A 19,196-nucleotide genomic window follows, 5' to 3' on the forward strand; every position below is an offset into this window, starting at 1 on the left:
CCACCTCTTTTCCAGCAACAAGGAAGGCTTCTCAAAGGCCAAAGTAGCTGCAAATTGATCCAAGAAGCAACAAAAGTCTTAGTCTTCAAGGGTGAGTAACTTTTCTTCACTTTGACCCTTTTTCTTGATCTATTGGTAAGCCCCACATGCTTTTTGTTTCAAGCTCCGGCCCTAACTGAAAAGGGCCCTCTTTTGAGCTCATCTTCACGTTTCATTAAGGGCTCAACCCTGTTTGAGCCCTCCATGATGCACTTGCTTCATTGATCCTCTTATATGTCATAGTTTTGCATGCTATTTTTGGCCCATGAGTAATCTGTTTTCGAGCATGTTGTAAACTGATATTAGGCTTATTTTGAGCCCCTATTCAACATTGAAGAAGGGCTCAACACCATTTGGGACTTCCATGTTGTACCTACCTTTATACTCCTCTTTTCTTCCCTATTCTTGCATGCAATGGCAGCCTACCATGATTTTGTTTTTGGCCATTTTACAGTTCTGAAAAAGTGCTTATTTTGGTCCATTCTTCATGTTTTGTTTAGGGTCTTTCATGGTTTAGGACCTCTATAAGCCACTTCATGTTATATGTCACTTTCGGTTCGTTTTCTTGCATGTTTTGTTAGCCTACCATGCTTTTGTTTTTGGCCATTTTACAGGCCTAGAGATAGTCTTATTTTGACCTATAATTCATGTTTTATTAAGGGTCCTTGGCTTTTTGGTGAATATTTCGCATACCTCATGTTATAGCCACTTTTGTGCCTTATTTTGCATCTCATTTCTATCATGTTTGTATTCTGATTTTGAGGCTGCCATAAACTGTAAATGTGCATATTTTTGGTCCCTCTTCAGTGTTGTAGAAGGAATTTTTTCAGTTTGGATTTTGCTTATATCACTTGCTTCATTACCCCTCTTTTGGCCCCTATTCTTGCATGCTATTTTTGCCATACCTATGCTTGCTGTTTGGCCATGTTTATAACTGAGAAAGTGCCTTTTTTGGGACTTTCTAGCTTCTGTCTTTGCATTGCATGTCCATGTTGTGCATGTTTGGCATAGCTATAGGCCATTTCGGGTGCCTAAATTCGCATTTCGGGACAATCCCATGCATTTCATGTCATTTCGCCTCATTTCGGGGCTGCTTTCCCCCACTTTTCAGTGCTGAAATCCTATTACCATGTTTGCATATCATTTCCCATGCCATAATTCGCATTTTTCCATTGCCTCGGTTTGCGTGCCCGTGTGCACGCATTTCGAGGCACTTCTTTTTTTCATCTACTGGCCTCTTATGTGAGTGTGGCCGAAGCTCTCTCATGTTAGTGTAAGTCCATGTTGCATTTTGTATGCCATTTCTGCCATATTGCATTGCGTATGCCATCGCCTCGGTTTGCGTGCCCGAGTGCACGCATTTCGAGGCACTTCATTTTTCATTCACCGGCATCCTATGTGAGTGTGGCTGAGGCTCACTCATGTTGGTATAAGCCCATATCATGTTTTCATGTCATTACATCAGATTCTGTCATCGCCTCTGTTTGCGTGCCCGAGTGCACGCATTTCGAGGCACTTCACTTCTTTTTTCATCCGCCGGCATCCTATGTGAGTGTGGCTGAGGCTCACTCATGTTGGTATAAGCCCATATCATGTTTTCATGTCATTTACATTGCGTATACCATCGCCTCGGTTTGCGTGCTCGTGTGCACGCACTTCGAGGCATCTCATTTTCATAGCATAGTGCATACTAGGTTGTATCTTAGATTGTATTCTGTCATTTTCTCGGTTTGCGTGCCCGTGTGTACGCATTTCGAGGCATCTCATTTTCATAGCATAGTGCATACTAGGTTGTATCTTAGATTGCATTCTGTCATTTTCTCGATTTGCGTGCCCGTGTGCACGCATTTCGAGGCATCTCGCTTTCATAGCATGGTGTATGTTAGGATTGTATCTTAGTCGCATTTCATGCATATCATGCATATTGCATCGTGTTCGGAATAGGAGTTAGCCCGGGCACGGGAAACGAGGTGCATTTCGTACTCCGAGTGACGGAATGTGTCTCAATTCCTCAGTCGCCGACACTCCGGATTATCCATGATGGAGTTAGGTTTTAGCTGTAGTTTCATGTGCATTCATTCTATATTGAGTTGTGCATTTCGAGTCCTCGGCCATTATGCCTCGGTATGCGTGATTGGTGGCACGAGGATCGAGACATGCATATATCTGTGCAAATACATTGCTATGCCCCTTTCCTGCTCTCTGTTGCAGCAAAATGAAGAATCACCAACCTTTTGGGGCTTGGCACGCATTTCAAGAACAGGTATAAACAGAGGCTAATTGGGGCATTTCGGTGGATTTCCGCGCAAGGCAACCCGGATATGCATCATCCATCAGAAGCGAGGCAGTCCCTGGCTTGCACGCCAGTTTTATTTGCTTTCTTAGTTAATTCATTAATTAATTAGGAATTTGTATATTATTCGGACTGTAATATTTGGACTGTAATATTCTTTCATTTGGGACTGTATATTTATTCAGACCCTCCGAGTGAGGGCATAACTGTAATAAGTGTGCGTGAGTGTGTTGTATGTCTTCCAACCCCACGTCTTTCTCCCTTTTATTTACCAGCTTATGATGGTTAGATTAGGGCATATTTCGATTAGCATACAGTATGATAGCATGTTTGCATCATTCATCTGTATTGCATGCACCGGGCTCGGCACATCATACTAACTGCATTGTACTTTCAATTCCAAATTGAATACATGATATTTGTAGCATTTCATATACCATCTTAGAATAGCCGAGCCTGCTATAGTTGCATTTTCGCATGTATTGCATTAGGCATTTCTGTATACTTAGGGTCATGCATGATTTCTAATGAAGTTTCTATTTTTGGCTTGGAGTACTCGGTAAGTTTTTATGCTTTAGCATCCTTGCATGTGTGTGAGTGACTGCCATGAATAGCATGCTTACCATGAGGCTATGTGCTTATGTGATATAACTGCCTGAGTGCCTGTGGGTGAAGGTTGGGTTATCTGAATTGGAATAAATCATCAAACGTTTCAAACCTACCTGCGGGTAGCAAAACCTCTTTCGAAAACAAACATGAAATGTTTTGTTCCAATTTAGGCGATCCAGTCTATACTTGTATGCTGTGAGCATCACATAGTAACCTAGGCTAATAACCGGAATAAGAACATACAATGTTTTCAAAAATAGATATCATGGTTAGTAGAGGCCGGTCTATGACCGGGCGAGCGGGGGTGCTCACGAAGTGACCTTCCCCAATCGTACCCAAGTTCCCGAGCCGAGGCAACTTTGGTGATGACGGACACGTGGCCTTTTGGCACCGAGTCAGGGTTTCCTAAATTTCCCAAAATAAAATATTTAGGTGGCGACTCTGTATCTGGCAAAGCAGTCCATGTTTGGCACTTCTTTCAAAAATCAGTTTTCTCAAAAACGATTTGCCGGATTTGGACTCTTTGGTTCAGACTTAGAACCGTGACTACGAAAGTCGAGTCCGAGCTGTAGCGAGGTCCCCCGCGGGCTTGTTACACCACCTCAGTCCAACATATCGGCGATCTGCACTTCCTTCCATACAAAGCTTCGTACGGTGCCATGCTAATGCTAGCTTGATAGTTGTTGTTGTAAGCGAACTCTACTAATGGAAAATGCTCTTCCCAGCTTCCCTTGAAGTCCAATACACACAGTCTAAGCATATCTTCAAGTGTTTGAATTGTTCTCTCTGTTTGGCCATCGGTCTGGGGATGAAAAGTTGTACTAAACCTCAATTCGGTCCCTAAGGCCCTTTGTAAACTCTGCCAAAATCTGGAAACAAATTTCGGATCTCGGTCCGACACGATGGACATCGGTACACCATGAAGTCTAACGATCTCATTCATATACAACACAGCAAGTCAATCAGCACTGAACAAAGTCCTAACCAGCAAGAAATGCGCTGACTTAGTTAACCTTTCGATTATAACCCAGATCGAATCCATTCCTTTCTGTGTCTTCGGCAAACCAATCACAAAGTCCATGGAGATGTCCTCCCATTTCCACTCCGGAATCGGCAAAGGTTGGAGAAGTCCTACCACCCTCTATTGTTCCGCTTTCACATGTTGACAATACAAACACTGAGACACGAACTCATCTATCTCTCTTTTCATATTCGGCCACCAAAAGGTTTTCTTTACATCTTGATACATCTTGGTGTTCCCTGGATGAACTGCAAATCTAGATCCATGAGAGTCTTGCAAAATCCTTCTTTTCAATTCTGGGACGTCGGCCACGCATAATCTTCCTTCAAACTTAAGCACTCCATTCTCAAGGGTGTAAACCGACCTCGACCTGGTGGTGATCTCGTCGGCTACCTTCTTCAGGAATCCATCCTCCATTTGCCTTGCCTTTACTTCCCCGATGGTAGTCGGCTCCACTGAAATCATGGCTAGGCATGCCAAACTTCCCACTGACTTCCTACTCAATGCGTCAGCTACCGAGTTCGCTTTACCTGGGTGATACTGAATCTGCATGTCGTAATCTTTCAATAATTCAAGCCATCTTCTCTGCCTTAGATTTAGTTCCTTTTGGGTGAACAAGTACTTTAAACTCTTGTGATCCGTAAAAACTTGGCAAGAGGCTCCATACAGGTAGTGGCGCCAAATCTTCAAAGCAAACACCACGGCTGCTAGCTCTAGATCATGGGTTGGATAGTTCTTTTCATGAAGTTTCAACTGTTGGGATGCATATGCTATGACTCTGCCCCCTTGCATTAATACACAACCCAAACCCTTATGTGAAGCATCACTGAAAATCTGAAATTCTTTATTACTCGATGGGAGTACAAGAACTGGTGCCGTCACTAACCTTGTTTTCAACTCTTGGAAGGCTGATTCTCTATCATCGGTCCATTCATATGCTGTTCCCTTCTTAGTTAGTTGTGTCAATGGTACTGCTATCCTTGAGAAGTCCTTCACAAACTTTCTGTAATAACCTGCCAAGCCTAGAAAACTACGAACCTCGGACACGTTGGTCAGCGTCGGCCAATTCACAATGGCTTCAATCTTACTCGGATCAACTGATATACCCTCTTCATTAATCACATACCCTAAAAATGAGATGCTGGAAAGCCAAAACTCGCACTTACTCAACTTGGTGTACAGCTTTTTGTCTCTCAAGATTTGCAGGGCAAGCCTCAGATGGTTCTCGTGCTCAATTGTACTCTTGGAATAGATCAATATGTCATCAATAAAAACAACTACGAACTCATCTAGATATGGCTTAAAGACTCTGTTTCATCAAGTCCATGAACGCTGCAGGAGCATTGGTCACTCCGAAAGGCATTACCAAAAATTCGTAGTGGCCATACCTTGTCCGAAAAGCAGTCTTCTCAATGTCCTCGGCTTTAACCTTCAGCTGGTGGTAGCCCGACCTAAGGTCAATCTTGGAAAAGACTCGTGCCCCTTGTAATTGATCAAGCAAATCGTCAATCCTAGGCAATGGGTACTTGTTCTTGATGGTTACCTTATTAAGTTCTCTGTAATCAATGCAAAGGCGAAGGGTGCCATCCTTCTTCTTAACAAATAAAACGGGTGCTCCCCACGGTGAAGTGCTCGGCCTAATGAATCCCTTATCCAACAATTCTTGTAACTGCAGTTTCAGTTCTCTAAGTTCAGCAGGGGCCATCCTATAGGGTGTTTTGGAGATAGGTTGCATTCCCGACACGAGGTCCACAGTAAACTCTATTTCTCTATCGACTAAGTGGCCAGGCAGCTCATTTGGAAAGACGTCGGGAAATTCCTTAACAACTGGTATGCCGGCTAACTCAACACTTCCATTCAAATCACTTAGTATACTGCACAAATAACCTTGACGCCCCTTTTGGATCAACTTATAGGCTTTCATGGATGAGATTAAGTAGGGTGGGGGTACTACTCCCTTACCCTGGAAAAAGACCTCGGCTTTGTTTGGGGTCTTCAATGTAACGCTCTTAGTAACATAATTAATGGATGCATGATGCCCTACTAACCAATCCATTCCTAATATGACATCGAAGTGAGTCATGCTTAATGGCATCAAATCAGCTAATAATTCTACATCCTCAATCACCACAACACACACCTTATATATGGATGCAATAATTATAGTTCCCCCAGATGGAGTAGATACAGATAGCACATAATCAAGGGGTTCTAACGGTCTGTTCAACTTCTCGACAAATTTAACAGATACAAAAGAATGTGTAGAGCCCGAATCAATCAAGATGTATGCAACTTGAGAGCAAATTGAGAGTGTACCTGACACTACCGTTTCAGCATTCTGGGTGTCTCCTGGCACTAGAGCAAAAACTCTGCCCTGTCTCATCTGTGTCCTTCCGACGTTGCTTCCTTGTGCAGAGCCCGAGGTGCTCCTATTTTTCTTACCATCACCAGCTCTTACCTTTGGATAGTCTTTCACACGGTGGCCTATCTCGCCACATTCAAAGCAGGCTCCTGTCGCCCAGCGACAAACCTCGAGATGCGGCTTCCCACAACTCGCACACGTCGGCTTAGCATTTCCATCCCGATCTGAGTTGCTGGAACTGCCCACATTCGCCTTCTTCTTGGAATTAAACGGCATCCGACGACCTTCATAGTTCTGTCTCTTCCTCTGACTCTCTCTTGAACTTTGATATCGGTTTAAGTTGGCTTCCGCCAAGATGGCCTTGTCTAACACCTCGGCGTAAGTCGGCATGTTGAGCATGTTGATCCGATCCTGAATTGGTCCACATAGTCCACTTTCAAACTTCCTGGCTTTCCTATACTCATCACTGACCATATGAGGCGCATATCTCGCCAATTCGGTGAAGGCACGGTCGTACTCTGCCACTGTTCTGTTGCCTTGTGTCAGAGTCTGGAACTCTGTGGTCTTGCCATCTCGAACGCTAAGCGGAAAATGCTTGTTGTAAAACAGTTCTAAAAATCTGGCCCAAGTTAAGCCAGGATTAGCCTCCCGGATCATCATCCACCACCTTCGCGCGTCGTCGTCTAATGTGAATGCTGCTAATGTCACCTTCTGAGTGTCGGTGCTAGGAAAGATCTCGAACAACTTTTCCATTTCCAAAACCCACGCCTCGGCCTTCATCGGCTCTATGCCCCCTGCGAATCTTGGTGGGTTCATCTTCTTGAACTCTTTGATCAAAGTCATCGTCCCTTCCCCATACAAGGCTGGCTGTGGAGGCACTTGGGGCACTGGAAGAGGTGGAGCTGCATGTCGGCCATCCGTCTGATCCGCCTGGGTGGATGTAGCACTTGCATTCTGTTGCCTCATCTGCCTCAACTCACGGATTAAACCTTCAACTAGTCTCTCTAGTCTGCCCAGTCTATCCTCTGATTGATCTCAGCCAACCGGTGGTCTACCTCTCCTCATGATGCTATCAATAGGCAAAATGCAACCTTAAAACAAACTGAACCAAGAATCATGTATGCAAATAACAAATGGTCACGCCGAATGATGCACACCTTGTCAAGTAGCAAGCAATATGATGCGATCCTAACATTTTTCTAAGGGAGATCCTATGCTCTTTAGGACTCGAGTGTGTGAATAACGCACTATAAGAAACTTGCGCTCTGATACCAATCTGTCACGACCCCAAACCGCCCCTAGTAGTTTAGTGCCGTGGTGGCCAGTAATCCGAGATTACCGAAGGCCAACTTTCAAAATTCACACACAAACAGAGTATAAATATATATGGGGCTCACAAGTGCGGAAGCAATAATTTTAAAATACAAGTGGTCCATAAGAGCGGTGCGTAAGTTGCATGGAATGGCATACAACTTTACATAATATTACAACTTGGATACAAATACAATAAAGTACAAAATACATTTTTACATCTTGGTCAAAAGGCTTCTCCAGCTGACATGTGTAAATTACAAGCATTATAAGCCGAGAAGCATAATTTTCAAGACTGCCGACATAACAAAAACCCTAAACAAGCTTGCGAGTCACACCTAGGCGTCACCGCCTTCCTGCTCATCCCCTACATATATATAGAGAGGGTGAGCTTGGATACTCAGTGAATGGTATAAAAAATAAAGGGGTTTGCATGACTGGTATTCAAGATCTTTATCAAACAATACATAACATAATTAGTGCAAGTCAAGGGATGAACCAAGTCCATCTTCCAGATCTGTCAAGTTTCAAGGGATGCTTACTAACATCATTATAATACGAGTGATGACATCTCGGCAAACAAAATCCATGCGGTAAAACGTCAGTGGCAAACAAGACAAGACAAGGCAAGACAAGGGAGATATCTCAATTCAATGGTGCCGTTGCATTATAGTCCCCTGACACTAAGGACTTGTGCTACTAATGCTTAGAGTCCCCTAGCACGTACGGACTTCCAAACTTTGTGCTACAAATGCTTATAGTCCCCTAGCACGTACGGACTTCCAAACTTTGTGCTACAAATGCTTATAGTCCCCTAGCATGTACGGACTTCCAAACTTTGTGCTACAAATGCTTATAGTCCCCTAGCACGTACGGACTTCCCAAGAATGTCATCAAAACAAGATAATACATATATTTTCCAATTAGGAATAACCATTCATGCTTACAAATACTTTCCAAAATGATGCAGGACAAGACTTTTATCAAAGAATTATAACATAGCTTTATTAAAAATACCACTCACTTAATTCTTCAAACGTCGGGGTCAAGGCAAGTCCAAACCCTACAAACACATGGCAAAGTCTGTTGAATGCACTTTCAAACAAGTTTCACATGCATGCAGATGATCTTGGCATTCCTCAAGACTAAGTCGAATCAAAACAAATACAGTTCTTTATCTCGGGGAAACATGCTGGGCAACTACCAGGTCTAGGCCGAGGTTCCACATCCCCTGGCTGAGGTGTGGCCTCGATGGCCACATTCAAAGGAATGAAGTCGGGAAAAATCTGGGTTTCCCTTTCTTGAAGAACATGATGAACATGAAGAACATGAACATGAGGAAGATGAATGCAAAGATCGTGATTTGCTATTACAAAATCTGAGATTTCATGCTATGAGTTCAAAAACATGGACCTGGGTACCCATATTCAAGGATCTTGTGAGAACAAACACAAAACATGAATCTTAATGCAAACTTTCTGATCAAACAAGACTTTTCCTTCAAGAACACATGAACACTATTTTCTCTTTCTAAAACCAACTTTAAATCGATGCATGACATGCAGAACGGGTTCGATCATGCAATGCAGCTAGATGATCAATAAGAACGACAAGGGTAAATCAAGAATCTAACCTCAATACGCGAATCGAACGATTTGATCTCTAGGAATCAAGCTCGAAGCCCACTCTCTCACTCTAAATCTTCTTCTTCTTCTTCTAGAGCTTCTCTCTCCTCACAAACAAAGACATACGGCAAAATGATACATTTCTAGGTCTACTGGCTGACTTAACCCTCTATAGGAGCACGTGGCAGCGGCTGGTTGGTGCTACACAGAAAGGTGGCTGAGTGACAAGACAAAACTATGACAAAGTGTGTTCAACAAGCAAGATGGCATGGGCACTCTGGCGGGTAATGATCTCGGCTAATAATAAGACATCGGCAAGTCGGGGAACAATGATCTCGGCTAGGAAGGACAACACTTGACTAAGCTGTGCCACACTTTGGCCTAGATGTGCCACACCTCGGTCTAGGTCATACCACTCCGGGACAAGATCACTTGGGTGCAAAGGTAACATCTCGGCTTAGATGATTCACATCTCGGCCTTGGTGATGAACACCTCGGCCTAGATAATGACATCTCGGCCAATATGTCAGGGCGGAGGTGGACACTACAACAAAATGATACTTTAATGACAAAATCACTTCGTCTCCAATAGTGAAATTTTCGTCACCAAATTGATCTGTGACGAAATAATTTCGTCACCATGTTCGTCATCAATTCGTCGTCACTAAAAGTACCTGATGACGAAAATTTATTTTGTCACCTATTATTGGTATTTGGTGACGAAATATTTCGTCACTAAATGTTAAATATTTTGTCACCTATAATGTCCATTTCGTCACTAAAATTAAATAAACTTTTATTATATTTATTTTGAGTGACAAAAAATTTCGTCATTAAAAATAGCGATAAAATTTTTGGTGACGAAAATGTTGTCGCCAAAAGATGGAAAAAAAAAGAACCTTTAGTGACGAAAACTTTTGTCAACAAATATTTTAATTTAGTGATGAAATAATGAATGTGTGACGAAATTATTTGTTGGGATTAGAAAGTTTTAGTGTCAATTTTTTTTCGTCGCCAATAATAAATAAATTTTAAAAATTGAGGGGAGAGTTACATTTGCAATTTATATATTTTTTTCAATAAACAATACCTGTACATTTTAATAATCTATTAAATAAAATATCTAATACAAATCAATATAAAATTAAACTGTTCATTATCATAAAACAACCTAAGCAAAATACATCATAGTATCAAGAAATTAATATATAACATCCAAACTATGACATCTATTCTAGTAAAATCAAAAACTACAACACAATCAAAATAACTTGTGCATTTTAATAACCTGCTGAATATAATATCCATTACAAATTATTACAAAAACCTGTTCATTTGGTAACATCAACAAAAACCTGTTCATTTTAATCTATTCAATAAAATATCAACAAAAAGATAAGATCCATCACAATATAATCGTAACCCACAATAACATAGTCAAAATACATGTTTGGTAATATCAACAAAAAGTACAACTACACTGTGATGGATGTGTCTGGTAATATCAACAAAAAACTCTTGCTATGCAGGTTACCAAATTCGTTCATCTGCAATCTGCCATTTAAAAAATAAAAAATAAAAAATAAAAAAAAAAAACAACAACAAAAGGTTAAGGTAACCATTCACTAAATATGTTAATATGCAACCTAGAAGAGAAAAAATAAAAATTTCAAAGTAAATTTTAAACCAAATTTTACCATGCTTATTCCGTAAATTTTTATAACTTACATTAGTTCCTCCCAAGGTGTTCATGATATTTCTTGGCCTTTTAACGACTATTTCAAGATTTTACTCCCTAACGGCCTATTTTCAAGCCTAAATGTTTTCCAACCGAGGGTCCTATGATTGTTCTGTAAGTTTTCACAACTTATGTTGATCCCTCCCAAAGTGTTCATGATAATTTCTGATAATCTCAAGGTGTTTGTGATGTTTTTTGGGCCGTTAGATACATATTTCACTATTTTCCCGGGACCTTGTGCCTAAATGTCAAAAGTTGTTTTTTATTCTACCCTAGTTGAAGAAGAAATGTTCTACTAAATTAACATATAAACATAAGTTAGTGATTGTTCCTACACGATTGAAACACCAATAAAAACAACAAGAATTGTAGCGCAGGTGGCTTACATACTTAAAAATAAGAAGAGCAAACTGCTTGTAGTGCAAAAGTGCTTCAGAAAATTGCGGCCTCAAGGAAATTACCAGTAGCATTCATGAGAAGTTCCTCATCACTAAATTTGGCACACTAATTGCATAATTAGAGATGAAGTTTGAGAAATTTTTTGCCCCAATATCTACATTTGACAAGATAACCAAATTACATATGCAAGAAATATTAAGCTGTAGAGAAAAATTAAAATGAGATTGTCATTCTAAATATAAAATATTCAGCACTCATAGCCAAAAGTAAAAAACTGGACTCAAAATGACTGCAGAAAATCTGCATGCAGTGAATTCTAAAACAATAAAAGTGATTGGTAACAAGGATGCAACAAAACTCAAGCTTCAGGGTGAATAGGCATTAAACATTTCGGCATATGATAATCTTTAAGTATGTTACCTGAAGACTTCTAAATATCTACAGTTTTACAAGTTAGAAACACAGGCCAAAAGAATGGATTTGTAAACCATTTAGGATCTCTTTAGGTTCTGAAATTTGAACACAACATAGAACAAGTCCACTTTCATTTCAAATTTTCTTTTATAAGTTTCATAACATAACCAGAGGTTTATCTATAGGCCATTTAGTTAGGTACAAATAGCCAACAAAGAAAAAACAAAGCAAGTCCAACTCTATCTGAAGCCAAAGGACTCTAACTGCTGCTAAATGGCGCAATGTAAATATATTGGTTATCAAATTACCGTAATATGATGTTAAATTCTAGAGGATTAAAAATAAAAAGGATTTCGAAAAATGGAATGAATTCAAATTACTCTAGGTTCTAAATGTTAGCAAAGTCCATATCAAATACAATAGAATGGTATGTACATATATTTACTAATAAGATGGATAAGAGTGCTACCAGGTTCAGATAATGAACATGTGACTATACCTTCAGTTTAGCAAGAAATTCCTTTGAAACTTGTATATCCATCTTCTTGATTGCGACTTTCTGCACCCAATAGAGAAATTAGGAAAAATAATATGGATACTTAGCATCAGAAACCACCACAGCACTATTAAAGAGCAATAACTTATGCTTCCCAATCTATGTGCAAATAATATTCACACAAACTACTTGAATTAATGATCAAAGTGCATGATGCATATGTAAAAGTGAAGAGATATTACAATAGGCAATCTGGTATTCATAACTTTCAACCATAAGAGAAGTTAAAGAATATGAAACATGTACACCCTCTTTTGTGGATGGTGCTTTACTAACAACTGGAGAGGATTTTGGTTTGGGAGGGGCTACAACATTTTCCACATTAAGAGTGAGCTCTTTGACAAATGTGAAACTTGGAAGTAGCAAGAGTTCATCAGAATTACAATAATACAACTACAACTTGCACATCTTGGCTTCAAATTCCCTACACCACAAAATTTTCAATCCACAAAACACTCAAAGATCCAGCATCAAACACTTCTTGCGAAAAAGATACTCAAGGTAAATGTCCACTTAATCCTATCCGAAAACTGTTTAAAATACCTTAATCTTCAAACTTGTCCAAATTTTCATCCCAATCAGCTACCCTTTCTTGGATTCCAGGTTGCCAACCTTAACAAAATCAACAAAAAGGAAGAAAAAGAAATTACAAAATCAAAACAAAATAATGAAAATAAAGTAGAGCAGGGAAAACTGATTTTCAGCTATTTCCTTGCTAGGAAAATTGTCTGTAGTTTGTATGCCAATATAGAGGCAACAACTTCACTTTTACTATTTTCCATACTGTTTAAATTTTTCGAAGAAGGAATAAGGGTATACCACAAAACAAAGAAGAAAGTGGCCACTTAATTAACACATGAGATTGATTGCGACCAATATGGCATAAAATTTCAAAATAATAGAAGTAAAAACATTAGCCTGCATCAATTATATGCTTGTAGAAGCAGGGTAATGCATACAAGAATTGTAAGAAAGGTAAATAAATAAATAGATCAGTCTTTCTATATTCATTTGCCACTTATATTTGTTATTTAGAATAATCTTAAATCATCTAGACAATGAAATCATCAGCAAAAAAAAAAAAAAAAAAAAACTAAAACCTATTAAAGGACGTGTCAAAAAAAAGTAGGATGTGTGATGGAAAATTGATCATAGAAACCCAGTTTAACTAAAAGAGCTACCTTCAAATCACAAGCTCTGAGATAAGTTAACTTACCTACATGAAAGCTAAAATATAAAAATTTAATCAACCTAGTAAAAGGAATTGCACTTTTCAATAATATATCCCACCGTGTGCTTGAAAAAAACATTGTGCTAAGAAAGGGATTCAAAACCAAAAACCAAGAACACAAGCAAAGGATATGAAAGTCAAAGCACAAGAATTACATATTATATTTAGATAAAATATGCCAATGTCCAGGAGTGATTGTAATTAGTAAATTCATCACTAAAGCCTAGAAAAAAATTGATATTCAATAATATATCCAACCATATGGTTGAAAAATACTTTGTGCTAAGAAAGGGATTCAAAATCAAAAAACAAAAGCACAAGCAAAGGATATGAAAGTCAAACCACAAATTACATATTATATTTAGATAACATATGCCAATGTCTAGGAGTGATTGTAATTAGTAAATTCATCACCAAAGCCTAGAAAAAACTGATATTCTATTTAGTTCTCAACAATCACATGGAATAGAATGAAATACTCATTTCTTAAATTTCCCTATGGAATGATCATTTGCAATGTGTTTTTTGTTATTCTTTTAGTCACCCAAACATAAAATAATGCATATTTTGATGTATTAAACATTTCATTCCAATGAACCAAACACTAATTTAAATGGACTATGTATGTATGTAAAAGATCATTCAATCCAAACTGAGAACTATACATGGTAAAATATTTATATAATTTTTAATTACAAAGATAGAAAAGGTAAAAATCATACACTCCAAAATGCAACAATAATTGTGATTTATAGCGATCCCGGGTTTACCCTTGTTGTACAGTGATCCGGACATGTGTCCGTGGATGTTGGATGTTGTTTATTATCTTGTTTGCATCCTTTTTACTTTGTATATTGAGTATGGGATGTGTTGGGCAGATTTGTTACAGGTTGGTTGTGTTTGGGAGCCTAGTGTTGCTGCCCAGATTTTTGGACCTTCGCTCGAGCGAGGAGTTGGTCGCTCGAGCGAGAGTGAGGTTGTGTCTGGTGGGTCGAGCCAGGGTGGCTTCGCTCGAGCGAGTGTTGCGTCTGGTTCTGGACCTGAGAGTTGTGTTTCTTGGCTCGAGCGAGCTTTTCTTGGCTCGAGCGGTCTGGGTTTTTCTTCGCTCGATCGAGAACTTCTTGGCTCGAGCGAGAGTTTCTGTGTCTGGTCGCTCGAGCGACCATGTCTTCGCTCGAGCGAGCGTGTTTTATATCAGCGGACAGCAGCGTCTTAAACATCACTTTTTCACCTCTTTTCTTTGAGCAAAACCTAAATCCGAGCCTCTCTCTCTCTAAACTTACATTCTCTCTAAGATTTGATCTCCCTAGGGTGTGAATCTAGCCTAGGGCCTTTATTAAAAAGATAGAGGGTGTTGAGAGCTTCGATTTAATCTGAAAAAGTTTGGATTTGGAGCACGTCAATCTTCGGGTCTTCATCTCCTTTTGGGCTTAAACTTTGAGGTAGGGATATCCTACTCCTCTCTATGGGTTTTGTCTTTAAATTTTGGCATTTTGAGATGTTGGGGTTGGTTTGGTAATTTTGTGAAAGTTTGGGGCTTTTGTGCAATTTTACAAAAGTTGGGGTTTTATTCATAATAAACCTAGATGCATGTTTGGCATAGAGAAATGGAATTAATGTTAAATCATTGATGAAAATGGGACCTAAGGGTTGAAATGTTAATTATGGGAATTGACCTAATTACATTGTTTAATTAATTGGGATAATTAATTGTGAGAAATGAGGAAATGAAATGTTGATTGAATATCCATTGTGCATTTATTTTCTGTTTAGAAATATCTGCTTTGGGCTATCGGTGGAGGATAGTCGTGATTGTTGTAGACAATGCATGATGATTAGGCAAACTGAAACTAATCAATGAAATGTGTCATGGCACTTGACTGTTGATAGAATACATTAATTATATGTATTGAGTGATTGTATATAGAACCATTGTGTTTGTATACGTTATGTGTAGAGGAGGAGATAGGGGATGTACTCCGCGGTTTAGGGGAAGATAGGGGATGTACCTCTAAACCGGATAAGTATTGGGAGGAGATAGGGGATGAACTCCGTAGACACAGCTCATATGCTTGTCTAGAGAAGTGAGGATAGAGCTCATATGCTTATCATTGTGAAGTGTGGATACAGCTTATATGCTTATCTGTGGATATTGTGGTTACACTTATCTGTTGTAGAATGTGGATATAGCTTATATGCTTATCTGAATGTGGGATATAGTTTTTATACATATCTGTTGAAACGATGATAGAGCTGACATGCTTATCTGTTAAAAAGGGAAAATGAAAGGTAACTTAGACTCATAAGTTGTATGACATAAATGTGTAATTTATGTGAATGTAACAGTGTTGGCCATCTATCAATTGCTAATGTTTTAGTCATTGTCCATGGTTGGTTTAGTGTATTTCTACTGGGCTGTGGCTCACCCTTTATGGGAATATCATTTTCAGGTACAGGAAGCATGCCACCTCCAAGGACATAGCTGGGAGGCTAGAGGCGGACATATTTTTTTTTGTTTTACTTTTGATGTATTACATGTAACTTCAAGCCAAGGGCTTAATGTGTATCGAGTTAGTACCCTTTGTTGTAACCAAGTGTTAACTTGGAAAGCTGTAAGCCCGTAGGGCATTTTGTTATGATGTTAACATGTAATACTTATGTAATGAGACGCTAATGAATAATAGAAGGTGGTTTTGTTTATATGTCAACGCATGTCTTATTTGATGGGTTTAATGTTATTATTTTGAGGGCGTTACAACTTGGTATCAGAGCGTACCGGGTTCGAATACTTTGGGTACGTGGGAAGTGATTAGTATCACAATGGGTTTGTCTCGCTTGATAGAGACTTAGATGTAATATCATATGCTATGTGCTTGATTGATAACATGCTTATGTGACTATGTGGGTATGGGATTTAATTTCTAGGATGTTGATTGGATCCTTGAGTTTCTGGGAGTCTTGTTGGAAAAGCACTTGATCAATGCTGTTTCTAACCGGAACTCTAGTAACGTCTCGGGACTATCATTATCCGGAAATGAAATTCGTAAGTGCTTATGTGTTTATGTGCTTATGTGGAGTGAATTACAGTTGTCCATGCATTAGGACGTGAGTGTTTAGTTTCGGCACATGTATGAATGTGCTAACGTTCTGTGTTGCCTTTATTAGGATGTCAGGACGAGGAAGAGGAGCTAGGCGTGGTAGACCTGCGAGGCAGGAAGCACCGTTACAGGGTGAGATTCCGGCAGTGCAGGAGGGAGTTGGCCAGGCCAATGTGGCTGAGCCAGTGGGTCAGCAGGCCATGGGTGCCTTGGCCAGAGAGATAACAGGAGCTTTGGGTATTCTTAGAGCTGGGAATCAGGCAGCTGAGGCAGGGCCTTCCTTCTTGAAGAGGGAGTTCTTTCGGTGTAATCCGGATGAGTTTATCGGGGATCCGAAGGAGCCACTGAAGGCTGATGAGTGGCTAGAGCAAATGAGTAAGACGTTCGAGATGCTTGGCATCGAGGACGGAGCACTGAAAGTGACCTTGGCATCCTTCCAGCTGAAGGGAGATGCGGGTCAGTGGTGGAAATACGAGGAGACTTGTGTTGGTGGCACTTGGGAGGCGTTTGTGAATGCTTTTCAGGAGAGGTTTTTGTCTGCAGTAGCTAGAGAGAAGCTGAGGGATCAGTTTAGCCGGCTTAATCAGCAGGGCTTGTCAGTGGCCGAGTTTGAGGCTACTTTTACCAGTCTGTCTAGGTTTGCGCCTGAACTGGTGGCGTCTGAGGAACGCCGTTGCTATGAGTTTGAGCGGAAGTTGAGGCGGGGCCTCAAGTTGAGAGTTGGTGGGTCTTATATCCGAGAGTATAGACACCTGGTAGATGCTGCAGCTCATATGGAGCTCATGATGCAAGAGGACGATGAGGGGCAGAGAGGCTCCAAGAGGAGCCAAGATAGTCAGGGTGATGGCAGGAGGCAGAGGGGTTCTAACCCTCAGCAGTCGCAGGGTGGTGTTGCTAGATCGACCTTCCCAGTCTCGAGTGCAGGCTCTGGGAGAGGTGGTCAGGGGGATTTTACCTGTTACAAGTGTGGCCAGCTGGGTCACAAGGTTTCTGTTTGCCCGCAGAAGGGTGGAGGTCAGAAAGCTGCTTCTTCTTCAGCTAGACCGCAGAGTCAGAGTTTGGGCAGGGGGCAGCTCTTGACTTGTTATCAATGTGGACAGCCTGGGCACCTGAAGAGGTTTTGCCCGCAGTTGAGTGCCACTTCGGGAGCGTCTGGTTCTAGGCAGACGCAGGGTTTTCAGCCAGCTCAGTCTGTGCAGGCCTCGAGGGCCAATCCGGGAGTTTCGTTATCCCAGTCTGTGCAGCAGTCTTTTGCTCCGAGAGGTGAGCAGGTAGACCAGGGGCCTACGGGGCGCGTGTATGCTGTTACCGCGCAGGATTTAGTACCGGCTCCATCAATGGTGAGAGGTACTTTTCCGTTTTGCAACTCAGTTGCTAATGTGTTGATAGACACGGGTGCATCTCATTCTTTTGTATCTGCTGCATTTGCATCTGTTTTGGAATTGGAGTTAGCACAGTTAGCATCTCCTATTTGTGTGGTATCGCCTTTGGGTGGTGAGTTGATCCTGAAACAGGGTGTTAGAGGATGTGATATAGAGGTCGCCGACTATAGGCTTCCTTTTCCATTTGTTGTCATGCCCATGAAGGGTTTTGATGTTATTTTGGGTATGGACTGGTTATCGTCATACCGGGCTGTTATTGATTGCTACCGCCAGAGGGTCACGTTATGTACCTTGAGCGGGGAGTGGTTCCATTTCTTGGGAGACCGGGTTGGTAGTGTTTTGCCACCGGGGTATGATTCGCGAGGGCGAAGTGAGCTTAGTGGTTTACTTGCTAGCTTTGAGAGTAGCGAGTGTGTTGAGACTCAGAGTGTATTGCCAAGGGTGGTTTGTGAGTATTCGGATGTCTTTCCTGAAGATCTTGTTAGTTTGCCACCTCACTGAGAGATAGAGTTCTCTATTGATTTAGTGCCGGGTACGGCGCCGATTTCTATGGCACCTTACCGTTTTGCTCCAGCAGAGTTGGTTGAGTTGAAAGTTCAGCTCCAGGAATTGCTCGATAAGGGCTTTGTTCGCCCTAGTGTTTCACCGTGGGGAGCGCCGGCCCTCTTTGTTAAAAAGAAAGATGGTGCCTTGAGATTGTGTATTGACTACCGGAAGTTGAACCGGGCTACGGTTAAGAATAAGTATCCTATGCCCCGTATAGATGATTTGTTTGACCAGTTGAAAGGTTCCCGTTGTTTCTCTAAAATAGACTTGAGATCGGGTTACCACCAGTTGAGGGTCAGGGAAGAGGACGTTTCTAAGACGGCATTCCGTACGCGGTATGGCCATTATGAGTTTCTGGTGATGCCATTCGGGCTTACCAATGCACCGGCAGTCTTTATGGACTTGATGAACCGGATTTTCCGGGAGTTCTTAGACCGATTTGTGGTCGTCTTTGTGGACGACATCCTTATCTATTCGCCTTCTGAGGAGGAGCACGAGGCACACTTGAGAGTGGTGCTTGAATTGCTTAGAGCCCATAGGCTGTATGCCAAGTTTGGGAAGTGTGATTTCTG

The 19,196-nt window shown here is 40.9% G+C and overlaps 1 long non-coding RNA gene across 1 annotated transcript; it reads right to left on the minus strand.

Annotated features, from left to right (window-relative positions):
- Positions 1 to 10,517: 10,517 nt before the first annotated feature.
- LOC145790683 (uncharacterized) lies at positions 10,518 to 14,338 on the minus strand. Its single transcript, XR_014329611.1, has 4 exons — positions 12,911 to 14,338; positions 12,311 to 12,370; positions 11,460 to 11,551; positions 10,518 to 10,814 (listed from the first exon to the last, which is right to left on the minus strand). It is a non-coding gene; the product is annotated as an uncharacterized LOC145790683 (long non-coding RNA).
- Between the last annotated feature and the right edge of the window lie 4,858 nt (positions 14,339 to 19,196).

Source organism: Camellia sinensis, chromosome 1 (genome assembly GCF_055761805.1).
Source record: "Camellia sinensis isolate YWXY chromosome 1, ASM5576180v1, whole genome shotgun sequence".
Classification (NCBI taxonomy): domain Eukaryota; kingdom Viridiplantae; phylum Streptophyta; class Magnoliopsida; order Ericales; family Theaceae; genus Camellia; species Camellia sinensis.